This window comes from Gossypium arboreum, chromosome 2, assembly GCF_025698485.1.
Source record: "Gossypium arboreum isolate Shixiya-1 chromosome 2, ASM2569848v2, whole genome shotgun sequence".
Taxonomy (NCBI): domain Eukaryota; kingdom Viridiplantae; phylum Streptophyta; class Magnoliopsida; order Malvales; family Malvaceae; genus Gossypium; species Gossypium arboreum.
Genome location: NC_069071.1, coordinates 23,138,769 through 23,159,867, shown reverse-complemented (window position 1 = coordinate 23,159,867; position 21,099 = coordinate 23,138,769). Strand labels below are relative to the sequence as shown.

Genomic DNA, 21,099 nt, shown 5'->3' with positions numbered 1-21,099 from the left:
AATTTGATCTGTATAGAGGCCTTTCCCATCTTATTTGTGATCACTCAATTGTGTAATACTCTAAAAACTTTCTTGTGTTTTATACTTGTTCCCTTGCTTGTTTCTTTTCGTTGGTTTTTAGCATCAGCGTTTTAGAGAATCCTTTTTGAGATACTAGATTTTTTACAATACAAATTGATGTAGGAAAATTTGAAGCGAATTCACTACCTAAGGTGTGCGGTTTGCTAAGCTACAATATAAGTCCGTGATAGTTGGTATCAATGTTAGGTCCATTAAAGTGTTTAGATGAGATGTAAAATTAATCAAATAGTTAAGATATCTCACTAGAAACCCATGGGAGGTTCAAGAAAGCAAATTTGAGGGATATGTTGTTGGCAATATATGACAAGGTCGCTAAGCTTGAGGAATCCATGGGTGGTGTGGAGGAAAGCCTTAAGGTAGTTGAGGGTTGCATTGTAAAGTTGGACTATGTAGGAGATGAGCTCAAGGAGTAGATGTAAGACACTTTCAACGCTACTATGGAAAAGATGTTGAAGGCTATTAGCTCCATTGTGGATAAGCTAACTTATAGGGATAGTGCTCTCGTAGCCATGGTGAAGGCTTTGAAGAAATAGGTAGAACAACTCGAGGAGTTTGTTCTATGCAAAGCAGTTGTGGGTAATAAGGTGTTAGCTATGACAACCAAACATAAGATTGATATCTCTGAGCCGAAAGAGTTTAAGGGGACAAGGTCTACGAAGGACGTAGACAACTTTTTGTGGGGAATGACACAATACTTCTGTGTTGTGAGCATCGAGGATGATGATACTAAGGTAATATCTATTTCAATGTATTTAATTGATGTCACTCTTTTGTAGTGGCATCATAAGTGCATAGATGAAAAGCTTGATGACACTAGTATTGGTTATAAATAATGAATAATGATTGGTCATGAATATTTGGTATTTATGTTTATTTATGAATTGTTTTATATTGTTGTTGAATTCGTTAATTGTCGTAATACTTCATAACCCTAATTCGACAACAAAGACAGGTTACGGGTGTTATACAACCAACTCATCAATCAACCAACAAAATGATTTAGCACATGATAAATCTTAACAACTAAATAAACATTTCATTGAACAATTGGTATGCAAAATATAAAAGTAAAGGTAAGACATTCTCATTTAGATGTGGAACCAATGGAACCCAAAAGCTTGATACATCTCCATTTATAGAGTCTTTAATAAGAAAGAAGAAATAATGATAATAATAAAATCTATTCTAAAAAGAAAAGAGAAAAGAAAACATAATTTAAAAATGAAAAGAGGAGAAGAGAAGAGAAAACTTGTCTAATGTCTAGTCTAATTTTCTACTTTAAGAATCTATATGTAAAATGAATTAAAAAATGTTATTTATACTCTCACAAAGTTTGACCTATAAAGGACAAATTTTCCCTCACTTAAACTTTGACCAAAGGCTTAATGAACTTAAAATTGCCTTTTAGCATTTGAGCCACGTCAGGGTTGTTGTCGTGACATCCACACCTAGGCTTTACGAAATTAAAGAGAGTTTACTCTAAGGGTGCTTTTGGGCTTCAATGTCACGACATCAACCCTCTGGTGTCACAACGTCGTACTCAAGCAACTCGACTTATTCAACTTTGGAGACTGTGGTTGGTTTGGACCTCAATAATTCAGAGTTGTGACCTTATAGGCCGAATTCATGACATTGTATCCTTGGGTCAGAGACAGTCCATTAAGGTGTGCAACTTGGTAGGGTCTAACTCCTCAGTTGACGGTGGAGGCACTAGTGTCACAACACTAGCACATTAGTATCGGGACCTAGGCCCTAGTGTAGGCTCCTCTTCTCATTTTCACCTCAACCAAGTGCTTGGAACAAGCTTAACTCAAAGATTAAGTTTCTAATGGCAGATACTTGCCATTTTATTCATAAAAGCATTAAAACATGATAAAAACTAAAATTAAGTCTAAAATCTATAACGTGCAGAAATATAATAAAAGACACTATAAAATAATCAAGAATAGGCTCTTTGAGTGTTTAAAGAGCTTAATTTGACGTAAATAAATATGATAGATCAATGGGCTCTTGAGAGAGAAAATTGAAGCTAGATAAAGAAGGTTTGAAGAGGTAAGAACTGGTGTTTTCCATCTCTTTTAATTTAATATTTGAGATTGGTGTTGTGAGAAAGCTTAGAAAGATATTGTGTTAATATTTGGGTTTTTTTTTTTTTTTGTCTGAACAAATGAGGAAATGTTGAGAAATGGAATTTCAAGATAGTGTGAGGATGGATTCAAGTGATAAAAATTTGAGGCCGTGTTAAAAATTTGAAAACTTGTTGGCATGAGATGAAAAGTGTTTAAATGTCATAATTGAATGTAAATTTGATACAACAAAACAAAATAGCGGTAAATGTGGAAATTTATTCGATGAAGTGAAAAATATGTTTTGTAATATCCTAAAGTTGATAACATACAATGTTTATAAGTGAGTAGTAAAAATGAATATGTACATAATAGGTGTCACCTGCAATATTTTCAAGTGATGCCTAGAAAGACTTATTGAGAAAAAGGTCAATGTAATTATAAATGTGCATAGGTGTTTCAATATGTTTTGATGATAAATCACCAAAATTATAAGTGAATTAATAAGAAGTGCATGAAATGACAATGGAAGGCTCGAAGAGCCCTTGAAAAGTGGTAATGGTAACAAAGAGTAAAAAGGGATTGTTAAAGTGAAATGTGTTCCTAAATGTGGCCTTTTAAAGTGATTGTATAAATTCTTAAATATTTTCCTAGCTTATGAAGTGAATTACCCTTGTAAGTGAAATAGCTAAGGTTCAATTAGCATACCACTAGGGATTAATGTGTGTGCATTGTGTTAGAAAAACAAAATTATGCCTTGTTTATAGTGAGGACTCTAGTCTTTGGTGTGATGACTGGATTGCACTTTTAGTGCAATAAGTCTATGGCATTCGGTTGAAATCTTGAGTATTCAAGTCTTATTTTGCTAGCACTTGCTAAGGGCTAAGTGTTTATATTAATAATAATTAGACTTATAAATTGCAATATCTGTGCCAAATGAGCATGGATAAAGTGGCATAACTTAAAGAAAAAGTGATGTTACTGATAAATGAAATTGGTGATATAAAAGCTTAACATTGAAGTGTTCTATGGTTAACAAGTGAAATGAAATTAAATGAAAAGTTTATAAAGTTCTGTAGTAAGAGCAAACCGTTTGGGAGACTAATATTGTAATATCCTGATTTTGGGCCTAATCGGAATAGTGGTTTCGTGACCACAAAATCCGAGATATAAATAATTATTTTATGATTATTTTAAGGTCTATGATATGATTGCATGATTGTGTGAAAATTTCGTGAAGAAATTTTATGCATAAAGTGCTTAATTTGAAATTTGGGACTAAATTGAATAAATTGCAAAACTTGTGTTCTAGAAGTATTTTGCATAAAATTGAATTAGATTATTAATTAGAGGTCCTTAAAGAGTAATTTTACCAATTTCTAAGTCTATGGACAAAAATTGGACATGGATGGAATTTTGGAAAGTTTAGTAGTAAGGGCATTTTGGTCATTTAGGGTAAAATGAATTAAAATACAAAATTAAAAGCCAATTTTGCTCATCTTCAACCCCATGGCCGAATATAGCAAGGAGAAACCATGGCTAGGGTTTTCAAGCTTCCAAGCTCGATTGTAAGTCCGTTCTAGCCTCGTTTTAATGATTTTTACGTTTTGGAGTCCGTTAGCTCGATTTAGCTTATGCTAGCAATAATTTAACCTAGGGTTTATATTTGGAAAAATACCCATAGGTGAAATTTGTGTATTTTGGTGTTTTATGATAGAATATGAGGTTTTAAATTATGTTAGACAACTTATGCTACTCGGTTTTAAGTGAAAACGAGCAAAAGGGCTTAATCGGTAAAAATACCTAATAGTCATAAGTACATGTTAGAGTGAGAATTTGATGTTGCCATAGAAGGAAAAATGATCAGCATGTCATAAAACATAAGAAAATAGGCTGAATTTTAATTTCGAGCTTTGGGGCAAAAGTGTAAATATGCAAAAGTTTAGGGCAAAATTGTAATTTTTCCAAAATATGATTTTGGGTCAATTTGAATAATGTGAGTCCTAATTAGACTATATTTTAAATGATAGAGCAAGGAAAACTGAAATTCGGGCTAAAATGGGGAAAATACCAAGTGGTGGGCGAAATGGTAAAATAGCCATTTTAGCATCGAGGTAAGTTCATATGTAAATGTTGGTAACATAGTTATTATTTTAAATGTTTTAATGTTTTTAAATGATATCATAATTATTATGAAATATTATACTTGTGATAATTGTTTGATAATATGTCAAATTATGTGATATACTTGGAAAATATGAAATACTACCGAGTATCGGTATCGGCATTCCGTAGAAGATGGTTGAGACACATGATTTGGAAAAAGGTCCGTTGAACCTTAGGAATGGATTAGGATACAAGTGACATGTCCTTTGGGATATTTGGGCATCCGAACTCGTTGAGTTGAGTCAGAGTTCACTTATGGATCGGCGTCCGAACTCGTTGAGTTGAGTCCGAGTTCGTGAGATGTAACTAGGCATCCGAACTCGTTGAGTTGAGTCCGAGTTCACTTATGGATCTGACGCCCGAGCTCGTTGAGTTGAGTCCGAGTTCACTTATGGGCGGGTTACATGGTAGCTTGGCTACATATGTGGCACTTATGTGCAAACTTTCCATGTATCCGAATTATATTCGATGTGTTCAACGGGTAAAGTTCTACTCAAATGGAGGAATACTCAAGATGAAAGGGACGTATTGGTAAGTGTTGTGAAATGGATACTTTGAACAGGTATGTACTTAACCCTCGGGTTGAAAACTCGATATAACAACAATATGGTAAGATGATAAATGAAAAGGTGATATGAATGTCTTGGTGATGATTATGCAAATGATGTTTTATGTTTGCTTATATGGTTATGTTACTTGCTATTTGCATGTGAGCTTACTAAGCATTTATGCTTACTCCTCTTTTCATTCCTTGTAGTGTTGACAAGCCAGCTCGGAAATCGGAAGCGGTCGGAGGCACGCTCACACTATCCGTATACCATCTTGGCATAATGGCTTGTATATTTTGAGTATGGCATGTATAGCATTATAATCATTTTGTATATATGGTCTTATGATATGGTTATTGAGCAGTATGGAAATAGAAATGCTTGGTAATGATTAGCCATTGGAATGGCTAATCATGATCATATTTGGTATTATGTATGTCAAATTGCTAGCTAATCCATGGAAACCATGAAATAGGTAAAATTTACCATAAAATAGATTCAGACAGCAGCAGTGACGTGAGTTTAAAAAATCACTAAAAATAGTAGAAATGGAATTAAATAATGAATAAGTTATGGAATCGAAGCTTGATGAGTCTATTTTCATATGGAATAAGAGAAACAGGTATATGAGCTATATTTTATGAGATGTTTAAATTTTTGTGAAACAGGGCCAGAGCGATTTCTGGATCCCCTGTTCTGAATTTGGAAATTCACCATAAATTTTACAAAGATAATTAGAAGTCATGCTTTATATGTACAGATTCCTTATTGAGTCTAGTTTTATTAGAGATAAACGGCATAGTCATTGAAGCTCTGTATAGGGAGATATCTGATTCGTAATACACTGAGGTCAGAGTAGTTGAACCCTGAAACAGGGGAGACTTTAACTAATAAACTGTACTAATTGGCCCAACCAAAAATTCTAGAAAAAAATTAGTAGATATATATATGAGTTTAGTTTCAGGAAAAATTTACGGAATTGGATTTCGAGTTTCGTAACTCGAGATATGATTTTTAAAGCGACTGTGATGCAGTTAGCCAGCTTGTCTGGAAATTTTTAAAATGAATTGTATGAGCTGTTTAATTAATGAATTAAGTCCGTTAACACCTTGTGTTCGACTCCGGAAACGGTATCGGGTACGGCGTGTTACAAATATGTTGTCTATAAAGTCCAATTAGGGAGATGCTTTGTCTTGGGCATCGGAGTAGATGACTCCCAGAAGATAGAGTTACAGATGTGACTAACTGGACTGATAGTACATCGAACTGAACCCAATAAGAATAGATCCTAAATCTATTTATGAATTTATTCACTTGTGACATTCAGAGTGTAGCATACCTAAGTCCTGAGTGGATGATAGACTATGTATGCGTGACTCGTACACTTTAATGTAAGTAAAAGTCTGAGTTCAAATAGATAAGAAACCGAAAGCTGGTATGATAGGTGTACGACTTCTATAGTATGTATTGTCATTCACAACAGTGAAATTCATAGCCTAAAACATGGGTAATGATATTTTCTCATTAGCATTACATGGTTGATGAAAAGTAAACATGGTCATGGGTCTTTCGTCTTTGTGATGAATGACTTAATTACTATTCGATAGTAATTGACTTTTTATGAAGGAAGATGTAATGGTTACTATGAGATAAAATAAGACCATATTAAGAGAACGATATTATCTCAAAGAGATTAAGAATATCCTATAAGGGTAACACACTTATAATAAGGTTATTGGACGAGCACTAAGTAGTTGCTTTTGTAATGGTATGTTGTTGAGGAGCAGTCAAGATACTATAGTGGAATGAATTTGTCATTAAATAAGTTTATAATTAATAGGTGAAAAGTCAAAACTTAATTATAAAACATTTGAGCCATAATTACATATGTCCGATTGGTCCCTCCGCTAGCTCGTTGAAATTGGAAATGAATTGGGAGTTTGAATAGAAATGAACAGAATGAATAGGAAAAGAGAAATGAAAAACATTCAGGATTGATTATGATTTTTTCCGAAATGGAAAAAATGGAATCATTTCGAAATGAATGTAGGTTTCTAAAAAATGGAAATAGAAATGGAAATGATCCATTTGCAGTTCTATATGGATTACTTAAAAATGATCGGAAGGATGAGTTTATGTTTTTGAGTTGTTTTGAAGCTGATAATGAAAATAAACTATTCAGTCACAGTGAACATGTTGAGTTATGAAATACCAAACATATTTTCTAGAAATTTTACCAGAGGTAAAATGGTCAAAAATTTCACCAAGGGTAAAATTGTCAAAATTTTACCAAGGGTAAAATAGGGATGAGAAAATTGTTTAATATAGAATATTAAAGTTTATTTTGGGAAATAGAAAAAAAACTAATAGAGTTGGATCACATTGCAAAGTACTAGGTCAAAAGGCCTAAGTAGTACTCGTAATTAGACCCGATGTGAAAGAGGCCCAAAACCCCTCATATAACATGAAGGGAGAGACAACCCTAGTAGGAATACTAGGGTGTTCCATCCACCCCACTCCTACTCTAACTATGATGTTGTTTTTCTATTTTAAATAAACCACTACAACTCAATAAGGTTCTATCTTCTCTTCCTATAAATAGATGGCACCAGTAAAGCTATTAACATAACTTGAAGAGATTGTGTAACCTCTCTAACCCGACCTAGATGTTATAACCGTATCATGAAAGCTACATTGACGACTGAAATGGCTAAGTAAACCCGCTAATCTTTTAAAAACTCTAATTCGACTAATTTTAGGAAAAATCATTATTGTTGTCGTTTCAAATTAGATTAAAACATTGGTTTTCAAGTCGTCTGTACTCAGGATTCATTTTATTGTTGATGGTGATATTTTAGAAAACCTTGGGTGTTGTTTTCCTTCAGAAATCATTTGCGAAGTTTAAGAAAACCAGTTGAGTTGACGTTTTGTTATTCAAAAACTGAATCTTTGTAATGCAACAGAAATCGATGAATTATGACAATTTTTCTTAAGCCGAATAACATGCAATTGTCGGTTATTAAGTTTCAAAAACCCATGCATGCATAAATCTCCAAATATGAAATTACCAAGCCACAGTCCAAATAAAAATGATTACAGTCCAAAACCAAAGGAAAACTCCAATTAAATAATAAACTTAAAAATAGTCTGATGTCCGAGTTGATGCTCCGAATGCCGAGTCTGATCTTAGTTAAGAGGGTTACCTGAAAAGTTTAAAACTATTAGGGTAAGGTTATGAAAGCTCAATGTGAGTCAACAATAAACTGTCATGCAATCAATTATAATAGTTAACAATCAATAACAACATTTTAGTATCGAACATGGCATAATCAATCAATGTATGAGCATGTCATGTGTAAGATGTGTTCAGAAATGTGTCCATATTGTAGTAAATATATAACTATTTTTTATTTATTTGAACGATAAATAAATAAATAAAGTTAATTTCACATTTCACTATTATGTCTTTTGTATTTTTTGTCTTTTATATTTTGCATGCATAGCGAAATTGTGACAAGAAAATATTAGCTCATTAATTGTCTAAAGTTCAAACTGAAGATAAGTTGCGTTGTAAAGAATGTTTACATTGCAAGAAAGACAACTTACTTCAGTAGATAATCTAAATGAGTTCGTAATCTTGTAAAAGAATCAAAGTGAGCATTTGATTCAAATACTGAGAATGATTATTATGTCATCTACAATTCTAATTGGGGAGATGGCTAGTCTTGACTATCGGAGCAGTTGACTCCACGAGTAGAGGCTTAGATGTATTCATTGGTAAAATGATATATTGGACTTGACCCAAGATGAATTAATTATGAATCCGTTTATAAATTAATTCACTTGTGACGTTCATGGTGCGATTTACCTAAATCCTGAGTTAGTCACTAACCATGCGTATGCAACTCATGTGCTTTGATATAATTGGAGGCTTATGCTCTAAAGATGATCGAGCCCATAGTCGGTATGTTGGGTACGTGACTTGTTATGGCCTGACTTTACTAGCAGCAATGGAATTCATAGCTCAATTAAAGAGTTAATGATATTCTCTCATTAGCATGTATGAATTGATAAATATGGAACATGGCCATGAATTGTTCGTTCTCGAACGAGCAATTTATGATAGTCATTTGTTGACAGTGATCATATTAATCATTAAGAAGACACAATAGTGACAATGAGATAAAATAAGATTGTACTGAGTGAACAGATTTAACTCAAATGAATCAAGGATATCATATGAGGGTAACACACACATGACGAGGTCATTGGACAAAGCAGTTGGATGAATTACTTTTGTAGAGGGTATACAATAAGGAGTTTTCAATCATAGTACTTCTTGTGGATTGACTTCATGATTAAATAATTACGAATTATCGAAACGATTCTTTTGGACATAATTGCAATCGCAAGAGCCTAATTGTATATGTCTGATTGGTCCCTCCGCTAGCTCAACAAAAGCTCAATTAGACTGCATTTGAATCAAAAGTAAATTCTACGACTTCGGGAATAATTTAATTGAACCGATTTATTCGATGTGGAATTAAATTAGGTGATCGTAAGAATTGTTCAACTAGAAAATTTAATTAAAGAATTTTCTTAAAAAAGTAATTTAAAAAATCTAAGTGATTTTTGAAAAAAATTAATTTTGATTAGAGTTAAGCATGAGGCGGGCCTGACTAAAAAACTAGGCCCGTTTGCTAGGCCTAATCCTTGCCTAGCCCAAAAAATAGGCCTAAAATTTTGCCCAAATCCAACCCGGATAAAATGCTAAAACCCAGGCTTGACCCGACCGTCCATATTAATTTTTATATTATTTTTATATAATTTTGAAATATATATAATACATCAAAATACTAAAAACATTAAAATAAATATTTCCCAACAAATTGAAATTAAATTTTAAAAATATATATACTTAAATAACACTAAGATAAATGCAATTTAACAAGCAAATGTCTCTAAAATAATAACAAAATTAACAAATGTCTTTAAACTAATAACAAAATTAACAATAAAATAAGTTTTATACAATATCCAAACAATAACAACAAAATAGTAGCAATATAATAGTAAAATGGTAGCAAAATAGGTAGAAAATAACAAGAAAATAATATTAAAAAAATCAGATTTTTTTGTCCTTTAGTGAATTTAGGTCGCGCCGAGCCCATTTTTTAAACGGGCCTTTTTTTTGTCTAAGCCCATTTTTCGGGCCTATAATTTTTTCCAAACCCTCCCACATTTCGAGCGGGCCTTGGGATGAGCCGGGTGGCCTAACCCATGCTCACCTCTAATGTTGATCAAGTAAAATTAAATTAATCAAATCGATTAAACTTAATATGATATTTTTGAAAGTTAATTTTCAAGTCAGCCAATTGGCCAATGGGTAATTGAATTTGAAAATTAGACTTGAGATCATAAATTGGGTTCGAGAGCCCAAAGTCCAAACCAAGATCCAAAAACTAGTCGAACCAGGCTCGGCATGTGAAACCGGGCTAAAAGTCCAACAGGTAGCTAGACCGGACCGATCGGGTCATCATTGACCCAGACCGAACTAGCTCGGGATGCTGTAAGGGAGTCACACCTGCATCATCGGACATGGTAGTGCCGATGGCTGCGACAGCGGCACCCCGATGACCGACGGCAGTAAGTCATCGGTGGTTGAGCAATGGAAGAGTTACACTCTTACTGGGACTCTACCAGAGAATTTGATTTCAGATTAATTATTCCAAAAAAAATATTATTTTAATAGTTTAATATTAAGTTTAATTTAATACTCATTTTAATAGTATTTTATTAATTTACCGTTGAATTAATTATCTTAATATTAAACTAAATTAAACATTCTATTATATTAATTTAATAGTATTTATTTTTAGATAAACATTATATATTTTAATAAAATTTAATATTAAAATGATTAAATTTAATTATAATTGAACTCTCTAAACTTTTCCTATATAAAGAGAGCATTGGGTCATTATTTACATTCACTTGAATTTAAGAGAAAGTTGTAGAGAGAAAATTCTCGAAAGAGATTATTCTAGAAAATTTTTAAAAATATTTTTTTAATTTACAACTTAACCCTGAAGTTTAGAGAAATTGTAAAATTACCCCACTAGTAATTTTGTGAAAAATTTTCTGATTCGAAGCGAGCCCATACTCGACAGACATGAGCTTGAGGATAGCGGAGAAGACTACTCGGTCGAAACGCTAATCCTAGACAAATAAAAAAATTAAGTATTTATTACTTTAGAAATCACAACCAATATCTTGTTTTAGAAAAATTTTAAAACTCTAGTTTTTACCTAAATTTATTTCCCATTGCATTTTTCAAACCCGTTTGTCCAACAAGATGCACCACAAATTTCCCAGAATCCGTCTACCGAAATCCAAACAGTGCGAGCAAAATCTCGATGTGGATAAACCATCAATATCAGTAATGCAATTAAAATGCCAGTAATGGTGCGGAAAAGATTCTAGTAATGCGGACAAGCCACCAATTTTAGTAATGCAGATAAACTGTCAATAACGATGTAGACAAGCTGCTAGTAATGTAATTAAATCGCCCAATCTCCTCGGTACTCTAAGTGCAGTATACTGACTCAATACGCAGACTTTAAATGCCACCGGTACTCCCCAAAACTCCTCTGTCAACCACAAATACCCACACCATACAAATGCAATATGTCATACAATCAATGAGCAGATCATGCTTAACATTACAGTTTCAGTATTACAACATGCTTAACATGTGTTTCAGTAAACATAATTAGTGTATGCTTTGCTTTGCATACTTTTCATTTAACAGTAATAGTGGCATGCATACATGCTTTTCATACAGTCATTTTCACATATGGTATGTAATTTAAATACATACAAGCTCAATGTCATTAATGGCATATTACATGTATATCAATTAGTGTTTAAAGATTCAGCATGCTATACATGCATACAGTACATACATTTTCATTAGGACTTAGCAATCAAAGATTTGACACCAATGTACAGTCAACCAATTACAACTCAAAATCATACATCACATACATCTCATACACAATTCATTCTGTTCCAATAAGGCCCTTAACAATCGTGCTATCTATTTAAATACGTACCTCGCTTAGCACCTCGTCTAGTAGCACTTAGGCCATTCAACCATGTCAAAACCAGCAAGTAAATTTACCATTTAAACACGTATTAGGTTTTTAGACTAATTTAGCAAAGGGAAAAATCCACACCTTAATTAGCAAGTCCACAACACTAATCCGTAAAGTTCGCGCTTCCACACCTAAGCCTTAGATGAGCCTAAATCCAAATTAGAGCACTTAACATATTAAACTAAGGTTAAAACCAGCCTTGAAACACCCTTTAAGGGTTCGGCCAAATCAGTGCTACACTAACAATTTCTTAGATCAATTCGACAAGATAACTTGCATTGATTTGATGCGAAATGAGGGTGCAAATGAAATTCGACTTCACTGCTGATCTGGGACATCAAAATCAATTCCTAACTTGGAAATAACACACAAAAATCAATAAGTAAAATTTAACCTAATGCCTTGAGCATTCGGCCAAAATAGTAACCATTAACGAAATCAAATGACACAAGATCTTGCATAAATCCGCACTTACACTACCCGATAACCAGATCAGAGATGTCGAATGAACGTGTTCGGATACCTTATTTATTTGGAACATTAAAGGCTATTTTAAATAAAGAAAAATCAAAGAACACATTGTAGTAAGGGGTGACAAATGAAGAGAAAATAGCAGCCCAAACCATAGGTGTTCTAAGGGAAAAAACACCACAAACAACAACAGAAAAAGAGGCTAACTTAGGCGGCACAAAGAGAGATCTTTGGGCAGCAGAGGGGATGGTTTTTAGGGCTGGAAATATCAGTAAAGTGGTTGTGAAAACAACAGAAAAATTGACAAGCAAAGGAAAAGAAAAGAGAAGGAAAAATGAAACTAATTGGTACCACGACAAATGGAGGAGAGGGACGGCAATGGACAGTAAAGGGAGGCTGATTTAGGGATTAAAAATGACAAAAATACAGCTGGAAAAATGGTAGAAAAATAATAGACAAAGAAGCGGCACAACAATGGTGAATTTCACTGTGTTTGGGATGGCACAAGGGGAAAAAGAAACAAAATTAGAAGAATGAGAGAGAGATGAGAGGGACGTCAATAACAGAGGAAAGATAGAAAAAATGATAGAAATAACATATATACCTAGGGTTTAGCTAGGTTGGGCGGCACAAAACTAGGGGAGTGGGAACAAAAATAGCAAAATTAATTTATTTGCTCGGGAAGGGATTCAAACTCGAGTCTTTAAGCTAACACGATCTAATAGTTCATTCTTGAAATAATTTTACAAACTTTAAACTAAAAATTTAGGATGATACAGATTGTTACTCTACCGAAAAATAGAAAAATTTATTCTCAACTATCAAATATATTTTTCCAGAATAACAATTCTATCGGTTTCTATTAAGAAGAGAGAATTTTTGTTTTCACCCTAAATAAAAGAGAGAACTTTTTTCTAGTTTTATGTTTTGATTTAATTGGTGCAAACCCACACTCGAAGCAGTTCGCGGTACGAGAATAGCGAAAAATATTATTTGGTTGAAAGCTGGGAACAATGAATATCTGCTAAGCCGAAAATACAAGTATAAATTCGGTTAGGGTTTATTTCTATAAATATCATAAATTGGGTCGATTTCAAAATTTTAATTTTTCGTTGTGTAAGAAAACTATTTTCAAATTGAAAATTTTCCAATAGTAGCTACATATTTTTGTGAGGATTTGGGGATCCAAATCAAGGTAAGTCAAAATGAGGTGATCAAGATGAACAATGTGGCAAAACATATCAAATTAAATGGCAACATAAGTACAAGTCTAGAGGACTACTTGATAAAAAGGCTAGTTGGGAATCAACCAAAACATTGTGGCAATTTTAAGATGAGATAAACTAGTATCATTATAAAGACACAATTAAGGCGTTGCTCAATCTGGTAGGGGGAAATGTCGTGGCTCATGCACAAAGTGTTGGAAAAATTGGTTATGAAAAACAACTTTGTTGCACAGTGAAATTTTAAAAGTTCTTATAAAAACTAGACCTAGGTTGTGTTACTAACAATAATAAATTTCACCAAATTCAATACCTATGTTTCTAAGTTAAGGAAATACATCAAATCTTAGATCTAGTGTCTAAATCCTTCTGACTTTTAATGGAATGATCTTCTTCGCTATTCTCAAACCCTCACATGTGTAGAGAGTAGGCTCTGTTTAAAAAGTCATACATAAGATGAAAATCGAGACTTTCCAGTGGGAAAAGTTGACTTTCTCTACGTGAAATCCAAAAAAAAAAAATTAGTCTCCCAAATTTAAATTATAATTGTTAAAGAGAATGCAATTTTAACCTCACAAGTAATCACGAAAAAAGAATTTATTTGAGTTCAAATAACTCAAATAAAATTTTCACTAAAATTCGACATAGTATCCTCATATATTTTTTTTATGATTTTTGACAACCCCTAGTCCCGATATATAAGGAGGAATCATAAGAGTTCTACTAGAGTAGAAAGAGGGGGAAATAATAGTTTAATAGAAAACTAGAGTTCAACTAGAACTCATAGGGGTGGATGGCACATATTGGGTATCCCATCTCAATGTGTCGCACACTTACCCAAATACTAGGCTCTTTAGGCTTTCATAGATTGAGTACAATTATATGTTCGTTTTAGTAGCTTTAAATTAAAATTATCCAACTCAATAACAATATTTCTATTTCCAAAATATTATTTATTTAATTAAAATAATTAATCCAATTAAATTATTTTCTTAACCCAATTTTAATTCCATCAAAGTGATGATAACTTTACCATATTAAAATCTCGAGTAAAAAATTAATTGTTCTATTTAATAAAACTATAATATGACTAATTATTTTGTTTTTTCACTTTGGATTTAATTATTTAATTACATTCAATTAAATAATAATCTAAAGAAATTAAATTAATTTTAAGTCATCTCCTGTTGTTTCGAGAAAATGCATTTACCACGAATAGTAATTCATGCAGTTTATTTCTCAGATATCGTTTTCATCCATTTATCATAATAATTCTTATGTGCATTCCATATAGAGTTGTATTGAGCTAATAGAGGAATCGATCAGACATATATAATTAGTATTAAATAATTTATAATTAAGTTCTGACTTTTCAACTATTAATAACAATTTTTTTAGTCATTGAGCCAATCCACTAAAAATATCATGATTGATCTCCCCATTACATACTATTACCAAAGCAACTTAGATTTTATGCTTTTGTCCAATGATCTTGTCATTTATGTGTTACCCTCATAGGATATCATTGATCTCTTTAATTTAAAATTTGTTCACTTAATTAATCTTATTTTATCTCAATCACCAATGCTTCTTCCAAATGAAAAAGATCATTGATAACAAGTAGTAATGATAATCATTTGTCCTAGACGAATGACCCGTTACGACATTTCATTTTCATAATTCATGTTATGTTAGTCAAAGGATACCATTTACTCTTTAATCGAGTTGCGAATTCCACTATTATAAGTGAAGTTATGCAATACATAAGTCATGCAACCCAAATATCAACTTTTGACTCTAATACCAATGGAACACAGACTTTCAATATATCGAAGTACATGAGTTAAGTACACATGGTCAACAATTTACTAAGGATTGAGGTAAGTTACATTATGAATGTCACAAGTGAATAAATCTATAAACGGATCCAGGATAAATTCTATTTGGGTTTTGTCTGATGTATTGTCAATCTAAATAATCACAACTATACCTCTATTTTTTGGAGTCAACTACTCCGTTACCGAAGGCAAGGTAATACCTCAATTGAACTTATAGACAACATAATAGTCCTTATGAATCAATTGCTTATTTTGATTCTAAGGACTATAGACAATTTATATTCTTACTAATATAAGTTGTCTTCTCGAATCATTATCCTTCCATATGATGCAATTTAATATTAGTTAAACCCTTAGGTAATTAATGAAAAAAATATTTGCTTATACACATTGTTTTTCATGCAAAAATCATTAAAGATAATTGTCCAAAGATATAATAAATTAGTTATGGAATTTTATTTATCCAGTTAGTTCAAAAAATTACAAATGATGAAATCACTATAATAAGGACACAAAATCCTAACACAAAGGGTTCGGAAAACGCAACAGAAAATATGTTTAAGGGAAAACCAAAGTTTTATTTTTTTTCCAAAAACAAGAACTTTATTGTGTTATCTAAAGTAAAAATACTTAATCAAAATCGTACATTTATGATTCGTCTAGGATGAACGCTTCGACCAAGTAATCTTGTTCACTATCCTCAAGCTCACGTTTGCCGAGTGTTGGTTCATTTCAAATTAGAAATTTTTTCACAGAATTACCAGTAGGGTAATTTCATAATTTCTCTAAACTTTTGGGATCAAGTTTTAAATAACAAGAATATCTCTAGAAATTTTCTGAAATGATTTCTTCAGATTATTTTCTCTCTACAACTTTTATTAAATTCAAATGTAAGAGAATAATGACTCATGCTCTCTTTATATAGAGAGAGAGTTTAGAGAGAGTTCAACTAAGATCAGAATTAATCAAATTAATATTAAATTAATAAAATACTATCTAGAGAAATATTAAATTAAATGTAATATCTCATATTAATACCTAGATAAATATTAAATTTAATAAATTCGTTAAAACAATATTATCTCTGGAAAAGTTAATTTAAAATCAAGTTAACTGGTAGAGTCCCACTAGGAGTCTAATTTTTCCACTGCTTTACCATCGAAAAACTGCCGCCATCAACCATCTGTCGGTTGCAGGATCGTTGTTGTCACAATCGCCGTGCCCAGTAATGCCATCACCAGTGCGACTCCCACAACATCACGAACTATTACCATTTGCCCGAATAGACCAAATCGGTTTGGCTGCTGCCGATTCAATCTGAGCCAATAACAACTCGACCAGTCCGATCTAGCCACTGGTTGGACCGTCGATCCAGTTTTATACACAAGGCCTTGTTCAACTAAATTTAGGGTTTTAGTCTCGGGTTATGGTATTCAGGTTTAATTTTTTATCTCGGATCCCACTTTCAAGTTCAATTACCCATTAGGCCAATTATTTGACTTGAAAATTAATTTCCAAAAATATCATATTTATTTTAATTAATTTGATTAATTTAATTTTCTTTATCAAAATTAATTTTCTCAAAAATCATTGAGATTGTCAAAATTAAATTTTCAAGAAAATTCTTTAATCAAATTCTCAAATTGAACAATTCACACAACCACCTAATTTAATTCCGCATCAAATAAATTATTTCTAAAGTCGTAGAATTTTCTTCTAATTTAAATGCAATCTAATAAAGCTTTTATTGAACTAGTGGAAGGATAATCAAACATGTACAATTAGGCTCAAGTAATTGCAATTATGTCTAGAAGCATCGTTCCAATAATTCACAATTTACTTAATCATGGAATCAGTCCACAAGAAGTATAATGATTGAAGACTCCTTATTGTATACTCTTTATGAAAGCAATTCATCCAACTATTTTTTCTAATGACCTCGTCATGTATGTGTTGCCCTCATATAATATCATTAATTCCTTTGAGTTAAATCCGTTAACTTAATACAATCATTTTTATCTCATTGTCACCATTGTGTCTTCTTTATGATTATTATGATCATTGTCAACTAATGACTGTGATAAATTGTTCGTTCCAGAACAAGCAACTCGTGACCACATTTCATATTTATCAATTCACACAAGTCAATAATAGGATAACGTTAACTCTTTTATCGAGTTATAAATTCCATTATTGCTAGTAAAGTCATGTCATACACAAATCATGTACCCAACATACTAGCTATTGGCTTGATCATCTTTAGAGCATAATCCTTCGTTTATATCAAAGCACATGAGTTTTATATACATGGTCAGTGACTAACTCATGATTTAGGTAAGCCACACCATGAATGTCACAAGTGAATTAATCCACAAATAGATTCAGAACTAATTCAACTTGGATCATGTCCAATGTATTATTCTTCCAATGAGTATTTATGTTTCTACTCGTGAAGTCAATTGCTCTCATAGCAAAGACTAGTCATCTCCCTAATTGGAATTGTAGATGACATATAATCCTTTTATGTATTTGAATCAAATGATCACTTTGATTCTTTTAAGGGATTACAGACTCATTTAGATTATCTATTGAAATAAGTTCACTTTCTCGCAATGTAAATGTTCTTACAGTGCCACTTATCATCAATTCAAACTTACACAATCAATAAACTAATATTTGCTTGCCATAATTTTGCTATGTATGCGAAATATGAAAGATAGAAATACAAAAGATATAATAGTGAAATGTGAAATTAACTTTATTCATTTATTCATAGTTCAAATACATAGAAAATAGTTACATGTTTACTACAATATAAGCATATTTCTCAACAAAAGGATCATGAATAAGGTTCAAAAAACAACAAACAAGGTTTGTAGAATAACCCAAGGTAATCATTCCCAATTGTTAGAAAAATTTGGAAAGCCTATCTATTTGAAGTCTAGTGTCATAGTAAAACACTTCAGTAAATTGTAGTTACCAAGGCAAATTTGTGATCTTAAAGATAATATTATTGTCTGTTTAAATTCCTTAGGACTCTATTTTGTAGATAGGCTTGAATCTAGGTCGTTAATGTAATTTAATCTATATTGTTGGATGTATGGGAGCTTAACTATAAATAGAGATCTTTTTCACCTCATTTGTAATCATTCAATCTTGTAATCAATACAAAGAACATTTACTCTAAAAGCCTTCTTGTGCTTTCTTTCTTGTTGCCTTGCTTGTTTCGTTTGATTTCTTTTTAACATTAATGCCTTACAGACCTCTCTTTGATATTCTCAATTTTCGAGGCTTAGGGTGACTTAGGTAGTGTTTGGAAAGTCACCAAGTAATTGGATTTAGGTGCAATTGCTTGTAATTGCACAAAAGTGGGATGTTTAGCTAACCATTGTAATTAGTGGGTCTCACTGAATTAGGGGTTTACACTTTCTAATTCTTAAGGGGAGGGTGAGAATTTGGAATTACTACACGGTAATTACACTCAAATCAATTTACTCTATGGCATAGATGATTTAACTTTAATTTTTTTATACAAATTTTAAAATTATATTATAATCATAAACACATATGAGTGTTTGAGATAATTATAGTAAAAAATTTTAAACTTATATTATCAATTCTAAAAATTATATTATAAAAAATAATTTATGTGTATTTATAAAATTTTAACAAAAATTATAATATTTAAATCTTAAAAATTCTAAAATTATGACAAAAAGTATATTACAAAAATTAATTTACATGGTATAAAATTGTTATAATATAATTATTTAAAAGTTGTGGCAAAAAGTATAGACATAATTTATTACATGTTCATGCTATATATTATAAAAATAATATACTTATTTATAAAAAAATGTTATGATTTTTTGCTTATATTATTTAAAAGAAGTGCTATGAAAGTTATTGGACACTTTACAAAACTTTCTTTGTAAAGGATATATATTATAAAATTATATTATTTGTAACCTAATTTATATATTATAGAAAATGGTTATAACCTAGTATAAGTCTTTCTTTAAATTAAGTTTATATAAGTTTTAATAATTAAAGTTATAAACTATTTGTATCATGAGCCCAAGTATTATATGATAAATGTTAGTTATACAAATAAAAAGGTTTTGTTGCACCATATTGTAGGGTACGATACTATTTGAAAGAATAGAGTTAAATACAAGCACTAGAGATGGCTCATGAACTTTTTAATTTGAGAAATTCAAAGCTTTGAAATGTGGTTGAGAGAGGACATTTGGTTTTCTAAAAAATTTCTCATATTAATATCATCAACTCAATATAGCATTAAAAACAAGGTTAGATTGTACTAGCATATTGCATACTTTATAACTTCATTCGCAAACGGAATTGAGTTATTCCATACTTTGAAGAGTACATGAAAGAAGGAAAATTTGATAATCTTACAAATTTAGATTTAGATGATGAAGAACTTGGTTAAGGGCAATAGATGAAGATGAGGAGTATATGTTAAACGTTAATACGGGAATAGCCCTATAGATATAGAATGCTAGAGCAATTAGATAAACTTGCATATAATGTTTATTTTTCTTGTTATTTTTATTAGTAATCGTATAATTAACTACTTTATTGGACTAACATATTACATATAATGATTTGATTTTAATTTTTGTTACTTGTTTAAAATTTTTTATCACACTGATAAGTTTTTATAGTAATTAATAATTGTAATACCAAATATGATATTTATAGAAATGAAACACCATTGTTGAAGGAGTGAAATAAGAAGAATTTGTGTGTAAAAAGAACTACAAACTTTGGTGAATACATTGCATTGTAAGTATTGATATTAAATTTCTATATTGATCTATATATTTGTTCTTAGTTCTTTATATTTTAAAAATACTCTCTAAATATTAATATCTAAATAAGTAATAATTATAGATAAATTCTCGTTTTAATCATTCAATTAAAAATAATAATTTGATGACCAAAGTTTTCAAAAAGAAAATTTGTCACTTGATTGTTAAGTGTTAACGGAAGACATTTTTAAATTAATTTAATAACAAGTTTAGTCCTCACTTTTTATATTTTCTATAAATTTAATCTTAAAATTATAAAAGAAGCAAAATTAAATTTAAAAATAATAATAAATCTAAATATATATAAAAAAGTTTTGAGAATGAGGATTCAAGTGTTGTAATGACTGCTCCTCTATGATGAAATTGTAAGATTGCTTGCATAACTCAATAAAAAAACTGGTTGCAACATTAGCTTTGATGCTTTGAATTGAACAACATCAAAGATGTAAAAAAAGGAGAAAAAAGGCTTCATTTTTACTGAATCTTAAAATGCAAGCTTCGTACATTGCTTTCACCGCTATTTAGATACAAAATCAGCCTCTTTCCAGACTCCTCACCATCTTTGAATAGCAAAAGGCTTCCCATTTTGCACCGCCACCTCAATGTAAAAAAGGAGAAAATTTGACTTAAAGTACAAAGAAACTGACAAATTTAAGCAAAATTTTTATTTTTAACTTCTATTTATGCTACCTTAGAAGGTTAATTTTATCTCGC

At 31.3% G+C, this 21,099-nt stretch overlaps 1 long non-coding RNA gene across 1 annotated transcript; it reads right to left on the bottom strand.

Annotated features, from left to right (window-relative positions):
* Positions 1–10,886: 10,886 nt before the first annotated feature.
* LOC128283420 (uncharacterized) lies at positions 10,887–13,174 on the bottom strand. The gene is made up of 2 exons (XR_008273762.1): positions 11,170–13,174; positions 10,887–11,080 (listed from the first exon to the last, which is right to left on the bottom strand). It is a non-coding gene; the product is annotated as an uncharacterized LOC128283420 (long non-coding RNA).
* Between the last annotated feature and the right edge of the window lie 7,925 nt (positions 13,175–21,099).